Source organism: Drosophila subpulchrella, chromosome 2R (assembly GCF_014743375.2).
Source record: "Drosophila subpulchrella strain 33 F10 #4 breed RU33 chromosome 2R, RU_Dsub_v1.1 Primary Assembly, whole genome shotgun sequence".
NCBI lineage: Eukaryota > Metazoa > Arthropoda > Insecta > Diptera > Drosophilidae > Drosophila > Drosophila subpulchrella.
The window spans coordinates 9,426,942-9,446,611 of NC_050611.1; the positions used below are offsets into that span (position 1 = coordinate 9,426,942).

At 35.7% G+C, this 19,670-nt stretch overlaps 1 protein-coding gene across 3 annotated transcripts in view; it reads left to right on the forward strand.

Annotated features, from left to right (window-relative positions):
• The window catches only part of LOC119549308, a 75,812-nt gene that overhangs the window by 26,556 nt on the left and 29,586 nt on the right, over positions 1-19,670 (forward strand). For 2 of the 3 annotated variants that reach the window (XM_037857265.1, XM_037857266.1), the window contains one exon: positions 18,689-18,741. The gene's annotated coding sequence lies outside the window, so the exon portion shown is untranslated. Of the gene's footprint in view, positions 1-10,900; positions 10,980-18,688; positions 18,742-19,670 lie in introns of those variants that run through there. The other variant, XM_037857267.1, reaches the window with a different exon arrangement.

Here is a 19,670-nt window from a genome sequence, read left to right on the forward strand (position 1 = left end):
GCAACCTGTTCTCCCATATATCTCATAGCTCATTCCATTTAATTCAGGTATTTTTCGCCTGCATTCCTCGCCGTGCTTCCTTATTGACCATCGAACTTGGCCAAGTTTGAAGCATAATTTAGGTGGCACAGCAATATTAGCTCGCGGCGTAATTTGCATGAGATTTTCAGGCAGCCAAGCCAAAGGTTAATAATCTCATTTGAATGTGAAACGTTTGCTTTTTAGCCAAACAAGTCAAAACAACAAAGGATAATAAATGTTATCATGACATGAGGGTATAACACGGGTTATAATTTGCTCTTATCGCTTAGCCATTACGTGTGTCCTAAAGTAGGGAAGGCAAAAATATCATTGTTATCATAGCGGTTTTCAGTTATTACCCATATATCGATACTCTAAAATGGTTGATATGTTCATAACCATAGATCTTTAAGGCTTTTCGTTTTTCTGTAATAAAACCGAATACTCCAGGAATAATAATACAAGCTAAGCCTGTAAATAGGATTTATTTTTGTTTAAATTTTGGTTGATATAATCCTTTTGATATATATGGCATCAATTTCCACTTGACATATGCACATCCCTAACCTCAGGTTTACCCATCTGGGCAGTCTGGAGATACTGTATCTTATCAATGGGACTGCAGGCCCATTTAGGAGATTGCATTGACTGACCTTGTTTTGCTAACGACTTCATACCCCCCTTTCGCCACCCATGAAACCTCCTCGGATAGAAGCTGGACAAAAGAGTCTGCCAATTGCCTTTCATTTATCATCATATTTCTTGCGTTTACCGCACACATTTCACCATTCGGACGTGTCGTGTTGGCCAGGCCAAAAGCGTAGAGTCAGAGTCTGTTTTTGTTACTGCCACTGTTACTGGCATTGGATTGTGACCCACTTTCGAAGCCTGGCCATTCCTCATTTCCCATTTCTCATTTTACATTTCACATTTCGTAGCTGCGGCGCAAATTCAAACAAATGCATTTTTGCGGCAAGCACTTGGCCAAGTTTTTTGTTTTTTTTGTTGTTGTTGTGCTTGTGGCCGAAAGTGAATGTGTGTGTATCTTGTGCCTTGTATCTTCTGGTGGCGAAAAGAAAGCCGTTTCCTTGGCTTACTTGGCTTTCACTCGCATCACGTTTTTCCTGCCTAACCAAGCACGCCGAATCGGTCCGGTCACCCCGCCCCCCCTTTTTTTTTTAGACCCCTTTTATAAGTTTTATTTTTCTTTTTGATCCCCCATCCACACTTTTCGATCTCCTCCTTCAGTTCCAGCTATATTGCTTCGCCTGGCATTGCACAGATGCTGTAAATATTTTCATAAGCACGCACTTCGCTCCCCGGCCTTAAAACACCGCTGCGATGTGCAGGTCCATAAACATTCTCGGCCCCGATTATAGCCATTGCATTAAAAAAGGGCGCGGCTCGACTTGTAAAGGGGTGCAATTTATTGGAGTTGTGCTATGCCCACTTATTCACCAACCAGGAAGTGAGGTGCGTGGACGTAGATAATGATTGGGTCATTTATCAAGCTTATTCATTTCAATAAGGAAATATTAAACGATACTGTATAATTAAAAGTACTCAAAGTGAGTCCTATTAATAGAATCACTTTATATAACAAGTCTTAAAATACTTTGTTGCGAAATATATAGATACTTTAAATACTTAGGCAGAAAGACATTTAGATTTAAGGACCCTTTATTTCAGTAGTATTTAAATACTTGGATGGAAAACAGAGTTACTTATCCTATAAAGCTTAATACTTCACGCTTAAGATTTTCTTGATTATATAGCAAATATATATTTAGTTTAAAACACCTAAGAACCTTGTTTAAAAATATTAATGGAGCCTCAAGCTCATTTATCAAGACCATAAAAACGAAAAGCGTTGAAAACAAAAATCAAGTGATTTCCTTAATTTTTCAGTAAATACACTTTAATATGTTTATTTAAGTTGTTCGAAACGCACAAAGTATGGGTGCACTTCGCCTTTGACATTGAAAACCCAGCTGATAAGAAATAAAAACTGATAGCTCAAGAGGAACTGACCGAAACAGACATTGAGCTTCAAGGCGTCAGGGTCATAAGTTTATATTTTTAATAATCGTTAACTTTGGCTATCAGCCTGCACAGCTTTGCCTTAATTAATTGGTCCGATTAGGGCTTATGTCTTATTAATTCACCACCGGTTCATCATAGGCTTGAAATATAATCAAAATTTTCCCATTAATGGGGAATTATTTTCTTGAATCCCACACTTGAATTATTTATTCAATTCTGTGCTGCAACTGGTTTGCAACTCTAATGAACTGTTCAAATCGAATCGAGTCATTTGCATAATGACTACAATCTGTAAAGTATGTATGAAATGCAAAAAATCCTTTAATAAATTTTCCACTCCTCCACTCAGTCAAACGAAATGGGATTATGGCTATTTACGTTATTTATTAGTCATGTACTTTGAATAAATTCAATAATTGCTCGCAAAGCCTTTTAATTCATACACGATATTTTACATATGTGCATACGTCTGTTTGTAATTTTCTCTTGGTTTTTTTTAATTGTTTTCTATTTTTTCTATTGTTTTCCCTCTATTTACATTTTGGTTGAAAAATCATTAAATCGAGTATTATTGAAACATTTACAATTGATGGCCACAATTGAACATGCAAATCACGATTACACAAAAAAGTTAATTTATTTCGGTCTCGGCGATAAAATATTTAATTGTATTACTTGGGAATTTGTGCGGAACGAAAGGGGTAAATTCAAAGCGAAACGGCAAATTGAATTAAGGAATATACATATAATGTGTATGTACAAAGGCAATATTTTATACCAAACAAATAAATCTCTAAATTGAAATAATGCAAATATGGAATTAAGCTGAAAAAAAACAAACAATATACAATTAAATTATTGAAACAAGGCTTAAAAAAAGTTGAAATTCTTTATAAGTTTGGCATTTGTTTGCTTTAAGCTGCGGGTAATTCCCTTTGGCGCAACTTCAGAACCGCAAACCACACGTCTTTGCGAACTTTAAATCAATTTGCAACTTAGACCTGTTTCAAAGGCCCAAGTCTCGCAGCAAGCCGACACTCATGGTTATTCAATTGCCTTGCCAAAAGTCAACGTCATTCTCAATGCCCTCGCCTGCACCTTCCCAACCGCTTCCAAACCCCTTCCCTACACCTCCCAACCCTCCTTCCCTACTCCTTCCTATTCCCTTCCCATCCGCTTCCCATTCAACTGAAGTCAACAGAAATGCTTCATTAATTGCTGCACACAATGGTGCGGCAGAGGCTGGGCAGCGGAGCAGCAGAGTCAACGAAAGCGTTCCCAGGTCTGCGCTTAATTTGCTGCCTGCTGAGCCGGCGACTTCGACGTCGCCTTGTCGGAGTTATAAATATGCAATTATGTGCCCGAACCAAACAACATTGTGCTCGACATACCCGAAAGAAGAAACTTTTAGCTGCCTTCCAGCTATCAGCATATTATCCCACTCCGCGCTTTTTTTATTGAAAAAAAAACTCGTTTCTAAACTAGGGAATTGTAAGCTTTAACCAAACTTACATATATAAACATAGGACCCAAAATAGTTAAATAAAAAACCTAAAACAGGGTTATAACAAACTTAATAATGGTGTTTATAATTCTGTATTACTTTTATTTTTAAACAAAATGAGAATTTATCATAATTCATAAAAATAATAATAACAAATGCCTTCCAGTTATCAGAATATAATCCCACTCCGCGCTTAAAAAAAAACAAACTGGTTTCTAAACTAGGGAATTGTAAGCTTTAATCAAATTTACATATATAAACATAGGTCCCAAAATAGTTAAATAAAAAACCAACAACAGCGTCCAATTACTTTTACTTTTAAGAAAAGTGAGAATTCATTATAATTCATTATAATAATAAATTCCCAGAAACATGTTTCTTTGAATCGGCGTTCTTAGAACTGTAATACTTAACAATTTAATATAAATTTTCTCAGACTTTTCTTCTAATGATTTAATTTATTAAGCACTTCCTTATATTTTTCAGTGTGCTCTTTAGCTTATACCCCCTTTAGTTACTGCTGCTTCGAAGCTGAGATCGCGGCCGGCATAAACAAATCTTGTTACACAAAGCTTTTTAAATATTTCATGGATGCGCTCGTAAAGTGCAGCAAGTGAAGGGGTTGGGGAAGGGGTTGGGAAGGAGGTGAGGAGAATGTGGTGCTTGGGGAAGGCCTTCGTAAGGGGGAGGTTGAGAAGGAATGCTACTGGCAGTGGGAAAACTTTATTAGGCAAACCATTCGGGCCTGCGGAGCGGGGGAGTTCGGGGAAGTGCAACTAATTAAACAGCTGGCAGCCAGCATCGCCTTCACCGAATCCCCTTGAGCACCCCCTGCTTTCCACGCCCCTGGTTTCCCCCGTTTCCCAGGGAACTTTTTAACGCGCTTATCGTGAAGCTCCCACCCATTTTAGATCGGTGAGAAGGGGTTTTTGAATTCTGTTTGCTTAACAAGTTTGCCCATAAAGTTTTGCCAAACAGCCACATGGCATTCCCACCCGATGCCGGCCCCCCTTTTCGCCGCCTGTGTCCCTGCCATTCCCACACATACGCGCACAACTTTGGTCTTTGTCTGGATGAAATTTTTATTCCATTTTGCTTCTTTGTTGCACTTTTTGTAACACAATTTTGGTACTGCAATAAATGGGACTTTGACCGTCATAAAAATACAAATTTATTTTTAAATTGTAAGATAATAATATCAAGCAGGTAATATAAAACACTTCAAAGCATGAACAAAGTAACAAATAATTGGTTACTATGTACATTCATTAGGGTATCCCCCGTTTCGGTTTCAGCTTATTTATAACCTTTTGCCCCTGGCTGTGACTTCAATGGCCTGCCATAAACTCTTTTTCGCCGCCCTTTCTTTTTCCTTTCTTTTTTTTTACGAGTTTTCTTGAGGAGAATGCAATGAAGTGAAGCAAACCAGAAAACAAAACGCTTTTTTCTCGGCATTTTCTTTGTATGAGTGTTTTGGACTCTTTTGTTTTGGTCTCCGCACGTGAGCGAGCGCTTTTTATAGCTCCTGACTGTTGTTCAGCATCCCATATTCCGCATTTTCCCCCACAGCTTTCCTCGCTTTCCACATTTTCCCGCGGCTCTGGAGGTTTCTCCTTGGGTGAATGCACTTTATGGGACTTGCGGTGTCCGATATTGTTGCAGGGACCTCGCCTTTCGTTGTTTTTTTGTTTGGGGAAAGGGGATCCCAGGCTGAACTCGACTACCCCCGAGTACTTTGACTTATGACTGCCTGACTGAAGGAATGAATAAATGCCTGAATGACTAAATTACTGACTGGATGAGCAGGGCGCAGGCACGGGGATGTTGGACAGCCCGGCTCGTGCTCATTAAACTGCAAATTTGTATGGAAACACTCTAAAAAAAATCCGAAAAAAATATATGGTATAATAGTGGATCCATTATAAAATATTTTTTTAGACTTACATGTTAAACTCTATCATTTAGTTAGTTAATATATCTGCCATTAAGTGTCTAAAGAACATAATATATCATTTTTACTACATATTTGTTCCTAGAATGATTTAAAATGCTGCCAAGTACAGATTAACAATTTCTTTTTTTTATAAGAACTAGAATTTAGAAGGTTTCTGTTACAAATTATAAAGAAAATATTATAAAACATAGCACAAAAATGCATCTTTCACATGTTTTAATAATTCTAATAACACAAACTTCTGATTGAAACTAAAACTAATTGCAAACTAACGAAATTTCTAGAGATTTCGGTGGAAAATACGAGTTTTTGAGATCTTGGTGTTTGAATTTTTAAAGATATTTTCTCTCAGTGCTTGAGTTACCCTTTTTTGCTCACCTCATTTCCCCCAACTAACCTTCGGTTTTTGTTTGCGCAATAATTCGCGAAATGCAAAACATTTAACGCAATTTTCGCGGTTAGCCGAGGCGATCGTTAAGATGCGCCACAACACAACAACTGCGCCTCAAATCAGGCGGAACTGTAACGAATTTTGTGCCCCTCCGTAAATGCATTCAAAAATATTCAGGGTGGTTCAGGGCTGGTTGGGGGATCGAGGGTTAAAGTGGGTGGGCGACGTGGGGTGCGGCACGGATCATAAACAATTCAATGCCTCGAGTGCAACGACGCAATGATGTTGCTGCTGACCCCAACCACTCACTCGACAACCCCACTCACCCCAGAGCCATTACAAAAAATTATTCACAAATCTGTTGACAGATTCCGAGGCGCAAATATAAATTTCAACCAGACAGTCTTTGTGCGCAGTACACGATAAATAAAAACTTTAAGAGTAGCAGTACTAACAATATTTAATAATATAAAAAAAAACTTTGAACTTAAAAAAAATTTAAATGGGCCAATAGAGAATTTTTATTATTATTATTTTTTGTTGTATTTTTAGATAGTTGGCATACAACAGGGGGTGTGATATTGGCTGTCGGCGGGAGGTACTTTTAAGTTGAGCAAGCAGCGTGTCTGGAATTTTCAATGAATAACACGCATACGCCGTGGGGTGCGCTGGTCGAAAAATTCTGACCAATGCCTCACCGCATTTATTGCAAAGCCAAAAAAAACAAAGACGAGCGTGCTGCCACCTCGAAAAGAGTAATAAACGTTAAAATTATTAAATAAAAAAAAATTTGTTGGTAAACAGGAAAGGCATTGTAAAAGAACTTCCGAATTTTATGTACGAGCGAATGGCCTGGAAATTTTCGATTGCCTATTCATGATTTCTTGGTAATTTCGATTTTTCTGCGTGATTTGAATTTATTTTCTATGGTATCATTTCATTCATTCATTCATTCATTCATTTATTTCAATGACTGTGTACTGATTTTTGAAGCGGTAAAAAAATTGTTTTTGTTTTTTAATTCTTAAAAAGTTTGTCGATTTGACCATTTTAATGAGTATTAACTGATTTGTGAAGCGTTAAAAAATATTTGGTTACTATTTATATATAATAAAATAATAAATTATAAACAACAAATGAATTTTCTTTAGGCAAGCCATTTTCCATACCTTATATACCTTAGGCAAGCCATTTTCCATACCTTATATGCATTTAACCCCAATTTAACAAACAACTTTGCATATATGCAAAGACAACTAATTCTTAATAAAGCTGCCACGATGAATCACAAACTAGTTTTCAGGAAATTATAGAAAATCATCATTTAACGCCTTCTTGGGCAGATTTTCATAGTCAATTTGAACCTGATTTGCCCCCTATAGTTTTTAATCCGCACTTGGACACGGAAATTGATAAGAATCCTCTTCTACAAAAGCATAAACCTTGGGCTTTGTCTACTTGCACTTGCTCTTGGGGGGTTGAATGCACTGAAAGTTGCTCAAGATAAGCTTCGAATAATGGTTAATTAGGAGTGCCACCTATATAAACCTATGGCAACCAGTAAAGTGAAAGGAGAATGGGAGCCCAGGCCTTCAAATGATATATGGTGTTGAACAAAGGCTTAAAGGCTGAATGTAAACGATAGATTTTACACTGTGCGGCCAAGTTTGTGTTTATTTATTTGAATAATATCTCTGTACAGGTCTTGTTTCTTTAATTAACAAACAAAGAGACAATCAAGACAGTTCATTACGTTGAATTTTTTCACCTCTTGCTTTGTTTTACACCATATGTTTTTCAGCTTTTCACTTGGAAGCCAATGATAATATTAAAATCAACTTTCTTTTTTTAAGTCGATTAATTCAAGAGTCCTAATTAAATATTTAAATTAAATATAAATGTCAACAAGCAGCTGCAAATAATAATAAATCTTTGTATTTGTGGGTGAGAGGCTGTCCCTGACTTTGAACTTGAAAGCTGGAATAAATTTATATACTTTTATTTGTATGCTACTCGTACATAGTTGGGGGCTACAATGCTGTCGATTGTTTTTGATTTCGCCTCTTTTTCGCATGTAATTTAAATTTATTTTACAAGCCAACGCTAATGAAGTCACCGGAGCGAATCGTAGAATTGCGTAAGTCTAGACAAAGCTCTAGGGTGGCGGCGATTACTGGGTATTTCGGGGTTACGAGGGAGTGGGAGAAGGCCATCAAACAGCATAGCAAACACGAACATTAAACATTTCAGCCGAGTCATTTTCAGATAGTTGGAAAGATTCAATCGCCGTGCTATTGAGTATATGCAGATGGCACAAAACTAACTGGGGTCTATAAATTATTCGATTTTATTTACCATTTTTGAAAGTAAGCATGAGCAGGCCTATTTTTAGGAAACTACCAAAAATGGAGATAAGACTAGATTGTTTTGGGCATAAAAACTAATAATAAAAGTTGATAGTTTGGTATTTCGATTGAATGTTCTTTTCAACAGTTTATTAAACTAGTTCGATTTATTGGCACTTAAACTTAGCCTATACTTCTTATAAAAATAATATATTTTTAAAAATCAGACATGAAACCGTGAAAGTATATACTCTTGTTATTAAGAATACCTTATAAAGTGTACAATTGAATTTCGTCAAGTATTGTTTTTTCCTTTTGCGCTTTATTTTAAATGACAAGGTGATTTTGTGATCCAAAACAGATAACAGCTCTCTATCTGCAATCGAAACTGATAACCTCAATATATAAATAAATTTTTAGGGCGTCACTGTGTACTCCCAACAGTTTTGAGTACGTGTTTATATGGTTGATTGACTAGCAAGTGATTCATGAACTGATTATCTCCGATTGTGCGTCTTTTGTTCTGGATAAAACTGAATGGGTGATTCAGTAATTCTTTGTCTTTCGGTTTAATCGCTTTCGTGATCCAATGAATTTGCAATTGCCATGGTTGAAAATTCTTTCGATCCAAGGGCTTAATGCAACGGCCCCACACAATCACCATATCAATTTTGCAACTCATCGGACAATTAATAATTCAGCTCAAGTAGACAATAACTCAATTAGGAACGGAAAATAATTTTTCGAAAAATGTGCAAACTGCAGGGGAATGAATTGCATTGAACGGCCATTGGGGCGTCAATTGCACAATAATTGAGTCGAAACTTGTCGCTGGTGCTGGGCTTTTCAAATTGCATTTGGTTTTCGATTTTTATACGAATGGGTATTTATATGCCAGCCATATCGGGCATTGCAATTCCGATTGCAATTGCAAATATATATTTTTAGTTTGCCGTGCTGCGTAACTTGGTCAAAGCTAAAATGGTTGGCAAATCAGAAAAAAAACAAAATACAAAAAATATAAACAGAAAAATAATAAAACCAGGGTAAGGTTGCGGTTTGAACAGAGAAGACCTCGAAATCACTTCGCCGGAATGCTACAAATGTTTCGTTTATTTCTGCGCGAATTTTACAATTTCCCATGTTTTTCGGCGTAATCAAAAGCCAAACAAAGTCTTTCCGCTTTGGCCAGCAGCCAGAAGAGAAATTCTTAAACATTTATTAACGATATGAATGCTTCAATTAATGGTGCGCCCCGGCAGCCACTAAAATTCAGAAACTGAAAATAAACGTAATTTGGTGGATTATTTATGGAAAAAAACACACGTCTTAATTATACCAATTTGCGCAAAATTTGAAAACGCCAGGAAATGCAGTGTTGAGCAGGAATTATGGCATTGTGTCATTTAAATAAATTGCGGAACATTCATTTTAATTTTATGAATCACTCAAGAGATTTTTGAAGCCAGTTTAAAATCAAACAAAATATTTAGTGATGTAGATATATTTAAATTTCTAACTTCAATTAAATACACAATCCAATTAACATTTTACTACACTGAATGCGAATTCTTTAGGTTCGTGCTGTATTTCGATTTTGTGTAAACCTCTTCTAGTAATGTAGATATATTTCACTTTCTCAATTCAATTGGATCCACTATCCAATTACTTTCATGAATGCAAATGCTTTGGATTTCTGCAGGTCAAAAAAATCATTATTAAGGTTTTGTGAAAACCTTTTTTTTTCTCTCTCAAAGAAAAATCCAACTTGGGATTAAAAAAAAACAGATGGTAGAGCTAAATAAATAATAAATCAATAACAGCTTTTGGTAAACATGATTGAACAAAGCCACAACTAAATTATTAATGCTTTCAGCAAACGATGCTCTCTTAATCCGTTCTTAAACTCTCATTCCCTTTCAAATTTAATGTCAGCGCTTTCGGTCCACCGCAAATATTGTAAAATGAAAATTATTTACTCGTGCAGCACATGTTGAAATTTCCGCTTCAGTTGACTTTTCGGTTTATTATTGGTTTTTTTTTTTCTTTTGCGACTGACTTTATGCAGTTTTTAATTTTTATGGAAATGTTATGGAACAATATTTTCATTGATGATGCGGAGGAGTGAAAGATGACTGACGTTGGGGGATTGGGTTTGGAATTGAGCGAATGGAATTCATTTTCAATATTTGCCAGCTGAATATGGCGTTTATTTTTCATCGTTTTTGTAAATTGCTGAAAGGGGCACTTACTCATAGTGGGTTTATATAGTATAAATCCCCAACCAAAAACTCTCGACTATGCCGAACTGAACTACTCAAAAGACCCGTAATCAGTCACAATTTGTGCGGCAGCTTGCACAACTCAGGCGATCAGCTCAAGTGTTTCCATTTGCAACTGGATTGCAATTGCAATTTCAACTGCAATTGCATCAACATCAATCAGAGTTTTGCTGCTTTGACTTGTCACCCACACTCTCCATGGTTATGGACATCTGTAGGTGACTGACGGATTTTCCAAGTACCCATAGTATATTATTCCGTCTGCCATCCCATATTTACTTACAATTCCACACTCGTCGGCGTGTTGTTCCTTTTAAGCTGTTTACTAATTTAAACACATTTGCTCTTTGTTTATTGCAGGTAAGACGAAACGAATTTGTGATGGATGTTGCTTGGACAAATGACAGTTCAAGTTCATGTACATATCTACTGATTGCCGGTATTTGAGTAAGACTATTGTATCTATAAATAAGCATCTCTCAGATATTGATTATGGTGTGGAGATGCGCTCGTAACCAATTTTCATTGACGTCACGCCCACTTCACGAAATAAACAATCAATTCACGCATTCCAAATTATTCAAGCACGTTTTAATTTCAAAGACGACCCTGAATAGCTAAGGAAAGTTCTGGGGATAGAATTTTGCATTTCGAAAGTATAGTTAGTACTAGAAAAGTTTGAATAAATCGTATAATCTTAATATATTATAACTGTAGAAATCCTCAACTACAAATATAAATTTGTTATATTATAATTATCTTTCTCTATATCTTTTTAAGTTGGATTTAGTATTGGATTGGATTATTTAATGTTAACTAAAAAATAAATTAAATTTTTAATTTATCAATTTTTGTTTATTATGTTTTAAATTGCAATGTATTTCTCTCTGTTATCTCTGCATCTTTCCAAGTTGACATTTAGAGACTTTACTCTTTAACGTCATATTTCTAATCCCTAATAAATCAAGGGGCTCGACTCAATAATTTGCAAAAGTCAACTGATGTTTTAATGACCTGCTCAAGTGCAAGTAATGCAAATTGTCAGCGATATCCGCTGAAAATTTTCCACATGAAAAAGTTAAAATTGATTTACGACTTGCCATTTCCCACGAACATTTTGAGCATTGATTTGCGTGGGGCAATTCATCATATTAAGTTAGTTAAGCTGAGTTAAACAATGGCTTAATTGCAAGGTTAATTCAAAGTGAAACAATGCCATAAGGGTTTATATTTAATAAATTGCTTAATATTCGTACTTCTTCAACTATAAATAAGCCGTAAATCAAAGTTAGGCAACAACAAAGCCGGGTAATTTTCAAGTTGCTTAAGTATTTTCCAGGTATTTGGGTGGAAATGTTTCAATTTGCCTAAAATCTGTTTGGCCAACTAACCAAGCCCAAACAAACAAGAAGACATCCTACCACAAAATGATAAATACAGTGCGTTTCGTTAGTTTAGGACTAGTAAAAGTAGGAAATTAGGTTATTTTGAAAGTTTTGAATTTACAACTTAAACTTTATATAGATTGTATAAGACTTAAGTTTATAAAAATTCTAGAAGTATGGAATAATAAAATATGTATAATTTTAAAATGCTTACAAACCATCATTTTCTTTTAATAACTATAAAGAATAATATTTTATAAAGAATACAATACTAGAATTTATAAGTCTTAAAAATAAGTTCTTATAATATCAGAGAATTTAGTCAAAGTAAGTTCCTTAAGTTGTGTAAATTTTGTTAATAAAAAAATGTTATTGACAGTGCTGATTCCAAAAATACCAAAAAAGATATTCTTTTTAAATATTATTAATCTGTCAGAACCCTAAATATTTGGTTTTACAAAATATTGGTATATGTTCTGTAATAAGAGAATGGTATAAATATTTTATTATATTAAATTTTATTTTAGCTCACTTAGAGTACTTCAATTTAGAATTGCATCTTCTAAAGAAGACCGAAATATCCTTTATCCTAGGTTGATGAAGAGCTATGAGTTGTGGTCAGGAGCAGGTGCGTGTGTGTTTGTATTGGTATTTGGTATTGGTATTGGTGTGTGAGTCCTGCCACAAGGACGAAGAAGAAGAGAATGCTAACCGCACATGTGACAAAAATACATAGATACATCATACCTTACACACACAAACTGGAATGCCAAATATGTGTTTTGCGACTTTGAACAGCAGGTCCTTGCTTTCCTTTTGTCTGTGTGTGTGTGCTGTCAATATTTTATAAAGCCATGTGCCAAATTATGGTATCTGCGAATATCCCGAAGCTATAGCCAAATACTTCGTATACAACACACCCCCACATTTATTTACTTTTGCCATTTGTTTGATTATCCCAACGACAGCCCGTCATTTTAGGAATTCATTGGGTTTTTTGAGATAAAAGAACATTTATGCACTTAATTGAATGCCATGTAATTTAATTGAATCTATGGGAAAATTAAGTGCTTTAATTAATTTGCCTCTGACTTATAATTCATACCGAACACCGAACATTGCTCATACGCCCCGTTGTGTGAGTTTTCCATTCGAGAGTTTTAATTGCACATTTTTCAATTATAAACTATGCAAAAAGGGTGGAATCGGGGTAGGTTGTAGATTTGTTTATACGATTGCATTGTTTAATTGAATTTACTGTAACAAATGAGAGGCCAAAGGCAGCGGCGAAAAACCAAACCAAACAACAGCATCAAAAGTTCACAAGTGCAATTAATTTCGAGCTCTGTGTGTTTTTATTCCGCTTCGCTTTTTAAATTTCACCATTCGCGATTCGCACAGCTCGATTTCAGCTTTTTGCTCTCAGCCTTTATTCTCAATTAATTTGGCCCGGCCATAAATCAGCAGAAAACGGTGACAATTTAAATGATATTTCTTTTTTTTTGTTTGCACCAGTATTTATTTACTTGAAGAGAGAAAAAATGTGAAGTGCCTGACAAAAGTAAAGTGTAAACATTGTGAAAACGCGTGTGAATGTTGTTTGAAAATATCTAAAAGTGACAAATAAATTGTATAATATTCTACCCCTTATTTCTAGTAAATATTTTATTTGAAAATCTCCCAATTTAAATTGCTTTTTTAATATTTTATTTATTTTGCTGACACATTTTAAGTCTTTGTGGCTTTAACTTTGGCCCTACAGTTAAGAATGACTCAATGCCACTTGATTCAAGCCACAAAAAGTCGGAAAAAAGAGCTCTTAAAGTTGCCAGCGGCAACTTTTCTCGTTCATTTTCCTCTGGCAAAAGTTTGTTTTTGTTAGAATAGTTTCGCTTCCGCTTGTGTCTATCATTCAGCTGCTGTTGTTTCATCTGTCTGCTCCTTTGCATTACATATTCCTTGGCTGCCGGAGGAGCCAGGATCCGCACTTCCTTCCCAACTTCCAACTCACAACTCCCAACTCGACCCCCTTTTTGTCATTTTACCATTTTGCCATTCTGCCATTTTATGGCAGTTTCGAACAGGAAATGTTAAGCACGGAAATCATGCGCGCTCGACTATGACAACGACATCGAAATGCTTTTTCTTCGGCTTTCCAACTCTTCTGCCTTTGTGCATTTTCCTGTTATCTGCCCGGTTTTGTTCAGTCATGCTGCCAGCTTTAAAAACATATATCGGAAAAGTCTGGAATTGTTTAAGCCATGTTGAGTTGCTAAATTATTAACATTCTGCTTACATTTCATTGGTGCTCATCTTGTCGGGAAGCATACTTTTTAGAATTTTCATATCGCCCCATGACAGTTTCCGCTTTTTGATTTTTGCTTTTTACTTTCTGCTTTGTGGAATTTCATAAAAGATGGCAGATATGTCTGCTTTCAGCTCGTCATGATGAAAAGTTGATATCTTTCTACACAGATAAGTGTTTCGTCCCAGTAAGCATTTTATTAATATTAAAGTTCATATTATTTTCAATTACTATCATTTCTCAAGTTTCCAGCGCTCGTTTCCACCAAGATTAATTTTAATATTTTATACCAGTTTTTATTTTCAATAAATATCGTGATATCATATCATAATGACGAATTATTTTATGTATATAATCATGTAATGTATATTATCATTATTTTGATTATAAATTATTTTAATGTATAAATAATTCGTCATTATGATATGATATGATATCATATCAAAAATCTTTAGAACATTTTAAAAGGTTTTGAAATAGGGGAAAAAAATATTTTACTATTTTAGGAAATAATTAGTAACTTTTACAAATCTGTAATGTTGATTGCTATTCCCTTATTAAAAAAAATGTTATTGCCAAAAAAGCTTTGCATTTTATAAAGCGTTATACACATAAAACAATATTTATCTTAAACAATATCTTCAATATATTCGACAACTATTAAACCCTTTTATATAAGCAAATATAATAATGTTAGTTAATATTAGTTACTAAATATTTGTATATTTCTTATCCTAAAGAAGAAAAATATATTTTTCTCCTATTTCGAAACCCTTTAAAATGTTCTTAAGAGCAAATATGCCTTCCATTCAGTTTACGATTTTCGGTTTAATGGTAAAATTGCATACTCCTCAACGCCTTGTAAGAATATTGAGTTATTTAAAAATAAGCAAATAAAATCTGCTTTCTATTCAGCCTGTCAGGAAGCATAATTTTCAGAGTTTCCACAGCCAGCGCTTGGCAGTTCTTTCATCGAGTTTCCAGAACTTGTGCTATTGGCACTTTAATGGATCCACATGAAAGGAAGTGAGTGGGTAGAATGATGGGGCATCCAAAGGGGGTGCAGCTGTTGCAAGGAAATGCGGTTGCAAGATGTTGCTTTTGTGTTGTTTGTGGCTTTTCCCAGCGACATGAAAATGGCGTCAGCTGCAATAGAGCAAGTTCCTCGAGAGAAAAGCCCCTGAAGCTAAGGCTAAATAATCGGAATTGAGATTTTGTGAAACGAATGCTGATTGCCAGAGCCTTAATAGGTCTTGCGTGAGCCTTTAATTTGTGAAATTTCCCCGAAACTTGGCCTTAAAGGCTGTCATTAGCGGCAGCTTGGGTGTTAACTTCAAAAGTTTTGTTTGCCGGGAAAACGGGACGTATACTTAATGCACTTGCAGCACTCTACAGATCTCCTCCACCCACACACTTGTCCTTTATGTTGTTTATTTAATATAACACCATCTCCGCCTCTGTCTTGTCTAGACTTTCGAGTGCCTCTCATTCAAACGCCCTCAATCCCCCCCCACAAAACTGGGCGTGGCTTTTGAGGATTCGCGTGGTATCTCCTGGGTGTACCATGTAAAATCTCATTTTCGAGGCTCAATTCCAGCGCTCAAATTGCAACTCGACCCGCTGCAATTCTTTTCAGGTGCCAGGTGAGACTGACTGCCTTATGTCACGTACTTGATTGCGATTCTATTGCCCCGACATTGATTATTGATGCACTGGCCCTTAACTTTGACTCTTGGCTGGGCTTTTGCCAAGAGTTGCCTGGGTTTTTGCTGTTCTTAAAAGCAACTCTCGGCAGGAAGCTACTGGGGTAAATTAAATTTGATTTTGTAAAGCAAATAAAAGTGCATCTAATGGGGGACAGCTGTGCAACATTGATATATTTAGGAAATACAGAGAAATCTCTTAGTATCTTCTGATTTTTCTTCTTTACATCATTTTGAGTGGGTTGAAAAATAAAGTATAACATTGATGTATTTAGGGAATAAGGAGAAACTATCTTAAACTCGTATCCTCTCATTTTCCCTTGGTATATAATTTTGAGTGGTTTCAAAAGATATTGGAACTTGACTTTGTAAAGCAAATATAGTGTTTATAATGGAGGACAGTTGTGAAACATTGATATATTTAGGGAAACTTTGTGGATAAACTTAGTATCTTCTGATTTTCCTTTTATGCATCATTTTGATTGGGTTCAACAACAAAGTTTAACATTGATATATTTAGGGAATGTTGAGAAACTTCTTAGTATCTTATATCTTCTGATTTTCTTTTTATATATCAATAATAATGTGATTGGAACTTGATTTTGTAATTCAGCTGTGTGACATTAATATATATAGTGAATATAGAGAAACTTCTTAGTATTTCCTATCTTCTTATTTTTCTTCAATATATTATTTTAAGTGGGTTTGATTATAAAAGAATTTGATTGAAATTTAATTGTAAATTATACTTGATTTTGTAAATGTGACTATAATGGAACAACCTTTATAACATTGATAAATCTAGGGGACAATAAGGAATAATTTTATACCTTCTATTTTTTGTAATACCTACATATATGTTGTTTTGAGTGGGTTTTATTTTAAAAAACAGTCTGTTTAAGGCACCATTGACTAGCATTTATAACTGCTTGAAAATATATTGTATCTGACCTGTACTTAGAATAACTTTTTACCTCAAAATCCTGTGCTTAATTATCCCATACATATTTAATCCAGTTGAAAGAAAGGGTTCAATCATTTTGCTTCTAAACTGTTATTTAGAGTAAACCCCCTTTGTGACCTTTATGAACAAGTCAAGCGCCTAATGAAATTTCCATTTTGATGTTAGATTAAGCTTAAGTGTCGCACTATAAGGCCTTTGTTGAACAGCCAACCGACCACGAAGTCATTCCGTATTGTTAAAGTCTTAAATTGGATTTGGAAGCCTGAAGTGGCTGCAGGCCGGGCTTAAAGCTTGACTTGGCAGCGACTTAATTGAGATGCCACCTTATGGCGCACAAACTGATTAATTTGTCACTCGTGTGAGTCCTTCGGCTTGGCTTCCAGGAAGCCAGGAGGAAAATCCTTGAATACAGAGCAGGAGCAGGACTCTTAAGCTGCTTATGCGGTGTGGCTGTGTGTTAATCCTTTGGCTGCTGTTGCCTCCAACGCGCTGGACATGAGATATTGTACCTCTTTTCTCGTTTCAAGTGAATCCGTTAAACGAAGCTAATTAGATGGAGAATGGGGTGTTACCAGTACTGTAACCCCCCTCACTTCTTATATATAAGACAAATATCACACATACGCTCCGTTGGTCGTCAGCACTTGATAAATCTTTCTAAAGTTGTTTGTGCTTGCCTTCTGACGTCAGCAAATGTGTGTTATTTTCTCTTTTTTTTCTACTTTTGGCTGTGATTACACAACTTTCTACTGTCATCGGCCAAGAACGTATCATCGTTGAAACTTGATAAATGAATCGACAACTTGTGTCCCTGACTTTTCTTGGCTTCCTTGGCGGTAATCGATGGCAAACCTGTCAGCCAACTGGTAGTTATGTCATGACCAGACTGCAATTACAATTAACTGAATTTCCCCCTAAGTGTGTGGGTGTGGATTCTACAGCAAACAACAAGGCGTAGCACAATTTTCAGGGCAACCTGTGTGTCTTCATATAATTCATATGCTTATATATATATTATACATGTGCACTTGCATGTGTGACCACTTGGCCAGGCTTAACCCCGAACTAAGTGGACTTATGCCTCGGGTTTTGTTGGAGGGTCGCGAGTCTAATTAGCCGGTTACACACACACGCGCACGAGAGACAGCCAATTAAAATTCCCTTTTAGCCAACCACCAATGATGGCCAAAAGGTTGTTAACTTAAATTAGGTAGCCGGTCTAACAACAATTAATTGGGGCTTTGAAGCGGACTAATTTGTAATTTTGGTTAGTGAAAAAAAAGCGAAGACAAGGGCTTCCCAAAGTTAGTTCTATCGTGGGTAGCTTTAGGGGTTTATACCAAGTCTTGTCATTCTCGGAATATTAATTAGTTGATATATAATAAAGTCATACCACTTACTTTTTCTCTTTCTTATAAAATAAGGCTTTAAATATTTATAGAAATATTCTCAACTAAATAGTTCCAGTGAAGATCATACCTATATAGTCCCATCTATTTTTATAAATAATCACAACTAGGTAAATACTAAAAAGTTCTGACAAAAATAGTACCTATATATAGGTATAATATATATACTATCATCTTTTTTTAAATTTCCATTCTGATGTGAATGTCATGTCATGGCTAATGACCGTTGTTAAACCAAAGTCTGTATATTTATTTATTAACTTATTTATTATATAAATCTTGTTTAAACTTTAATAAAATCCTAGTTGAAATACAAATAACGCATAAATATTTAAGTATTTTTAATAAAAACTTATTTAAATAATTCCCCTTTTTTTTGCAGGTTCATCGAGGAATTCTGGCTTTCTAGTGCATTTGCTGGCCATTTGAATTATGGTAAGTTTCGCTATTATTTATTTATTGATCGCCAGCGGTAATTGACTGAAATAATTCAGTGTTTTTGCCGCTCATTCGGTCGGGGCTCTTCATTAATTCCGTTTTGGCCAATTGACGTGTGTCAATTAGTTGGCCTGCTGATGGCGATGATGATGATGATGAAAATAAAACAAAGCCCCATTTGTTGTGCGGGATTTGCGACTTGATTGCCTGATTTTTGCTGGCTGGAGATGAAGTTTCGTTGCATGTCATGATTGGGTGATTTGACAGTATCTCGTGGATATATAATTAGCAGCGGATGTGGGATGAATGCGGTGCAGAATGGGTATGGAAAACAATTGTCTGTTTTGCATTTGAAGCTTTCATCAATCTTCGTTTGGGATTCCCGGTTCCTCTGCTTAAATGGCGTTAAATGTAAATGTACAAAAGACAAATTTGGGGAATTCACAAAGTGCGCCAAAGGCGATTAATTTCGCCGGAGGAGTCATGCCACTTCTCACGGCCCAGAATTCAGGCAGTCAGTGTCAGCCGGGTGGGAAATGTGTCTTGTAGATGTCAACCTCCTCAGTCCCACCCACTCTTCACCTTGCAACCACCCACCCAACGCCCCCTCGCCCTTTGACCTGTCCTTGTAGCAACGCTTATGTGGGCGTGGGCAAGCAATTTATCTTTCATTTTTTTTCCCTGCTCTGCGGCTTGTGGCTTCTCTTTTTCGCTCTGCTTTCCTGGCATGGAAAAAGAAAAGTCCTTCAGAGAAAAATCATATGAGCTTAGTACCACATACTACTTAATTATATTTACTTAATTTTCTCATTTTTGTGGTAATGAATGAGTCTAACCATAATGAAGCCCAACTAAAATTTTGTGCAATTATAAAAGTAAATAAGATAATAAATACTTCTTATTTATATTTTATTTTAGTGAAGCCT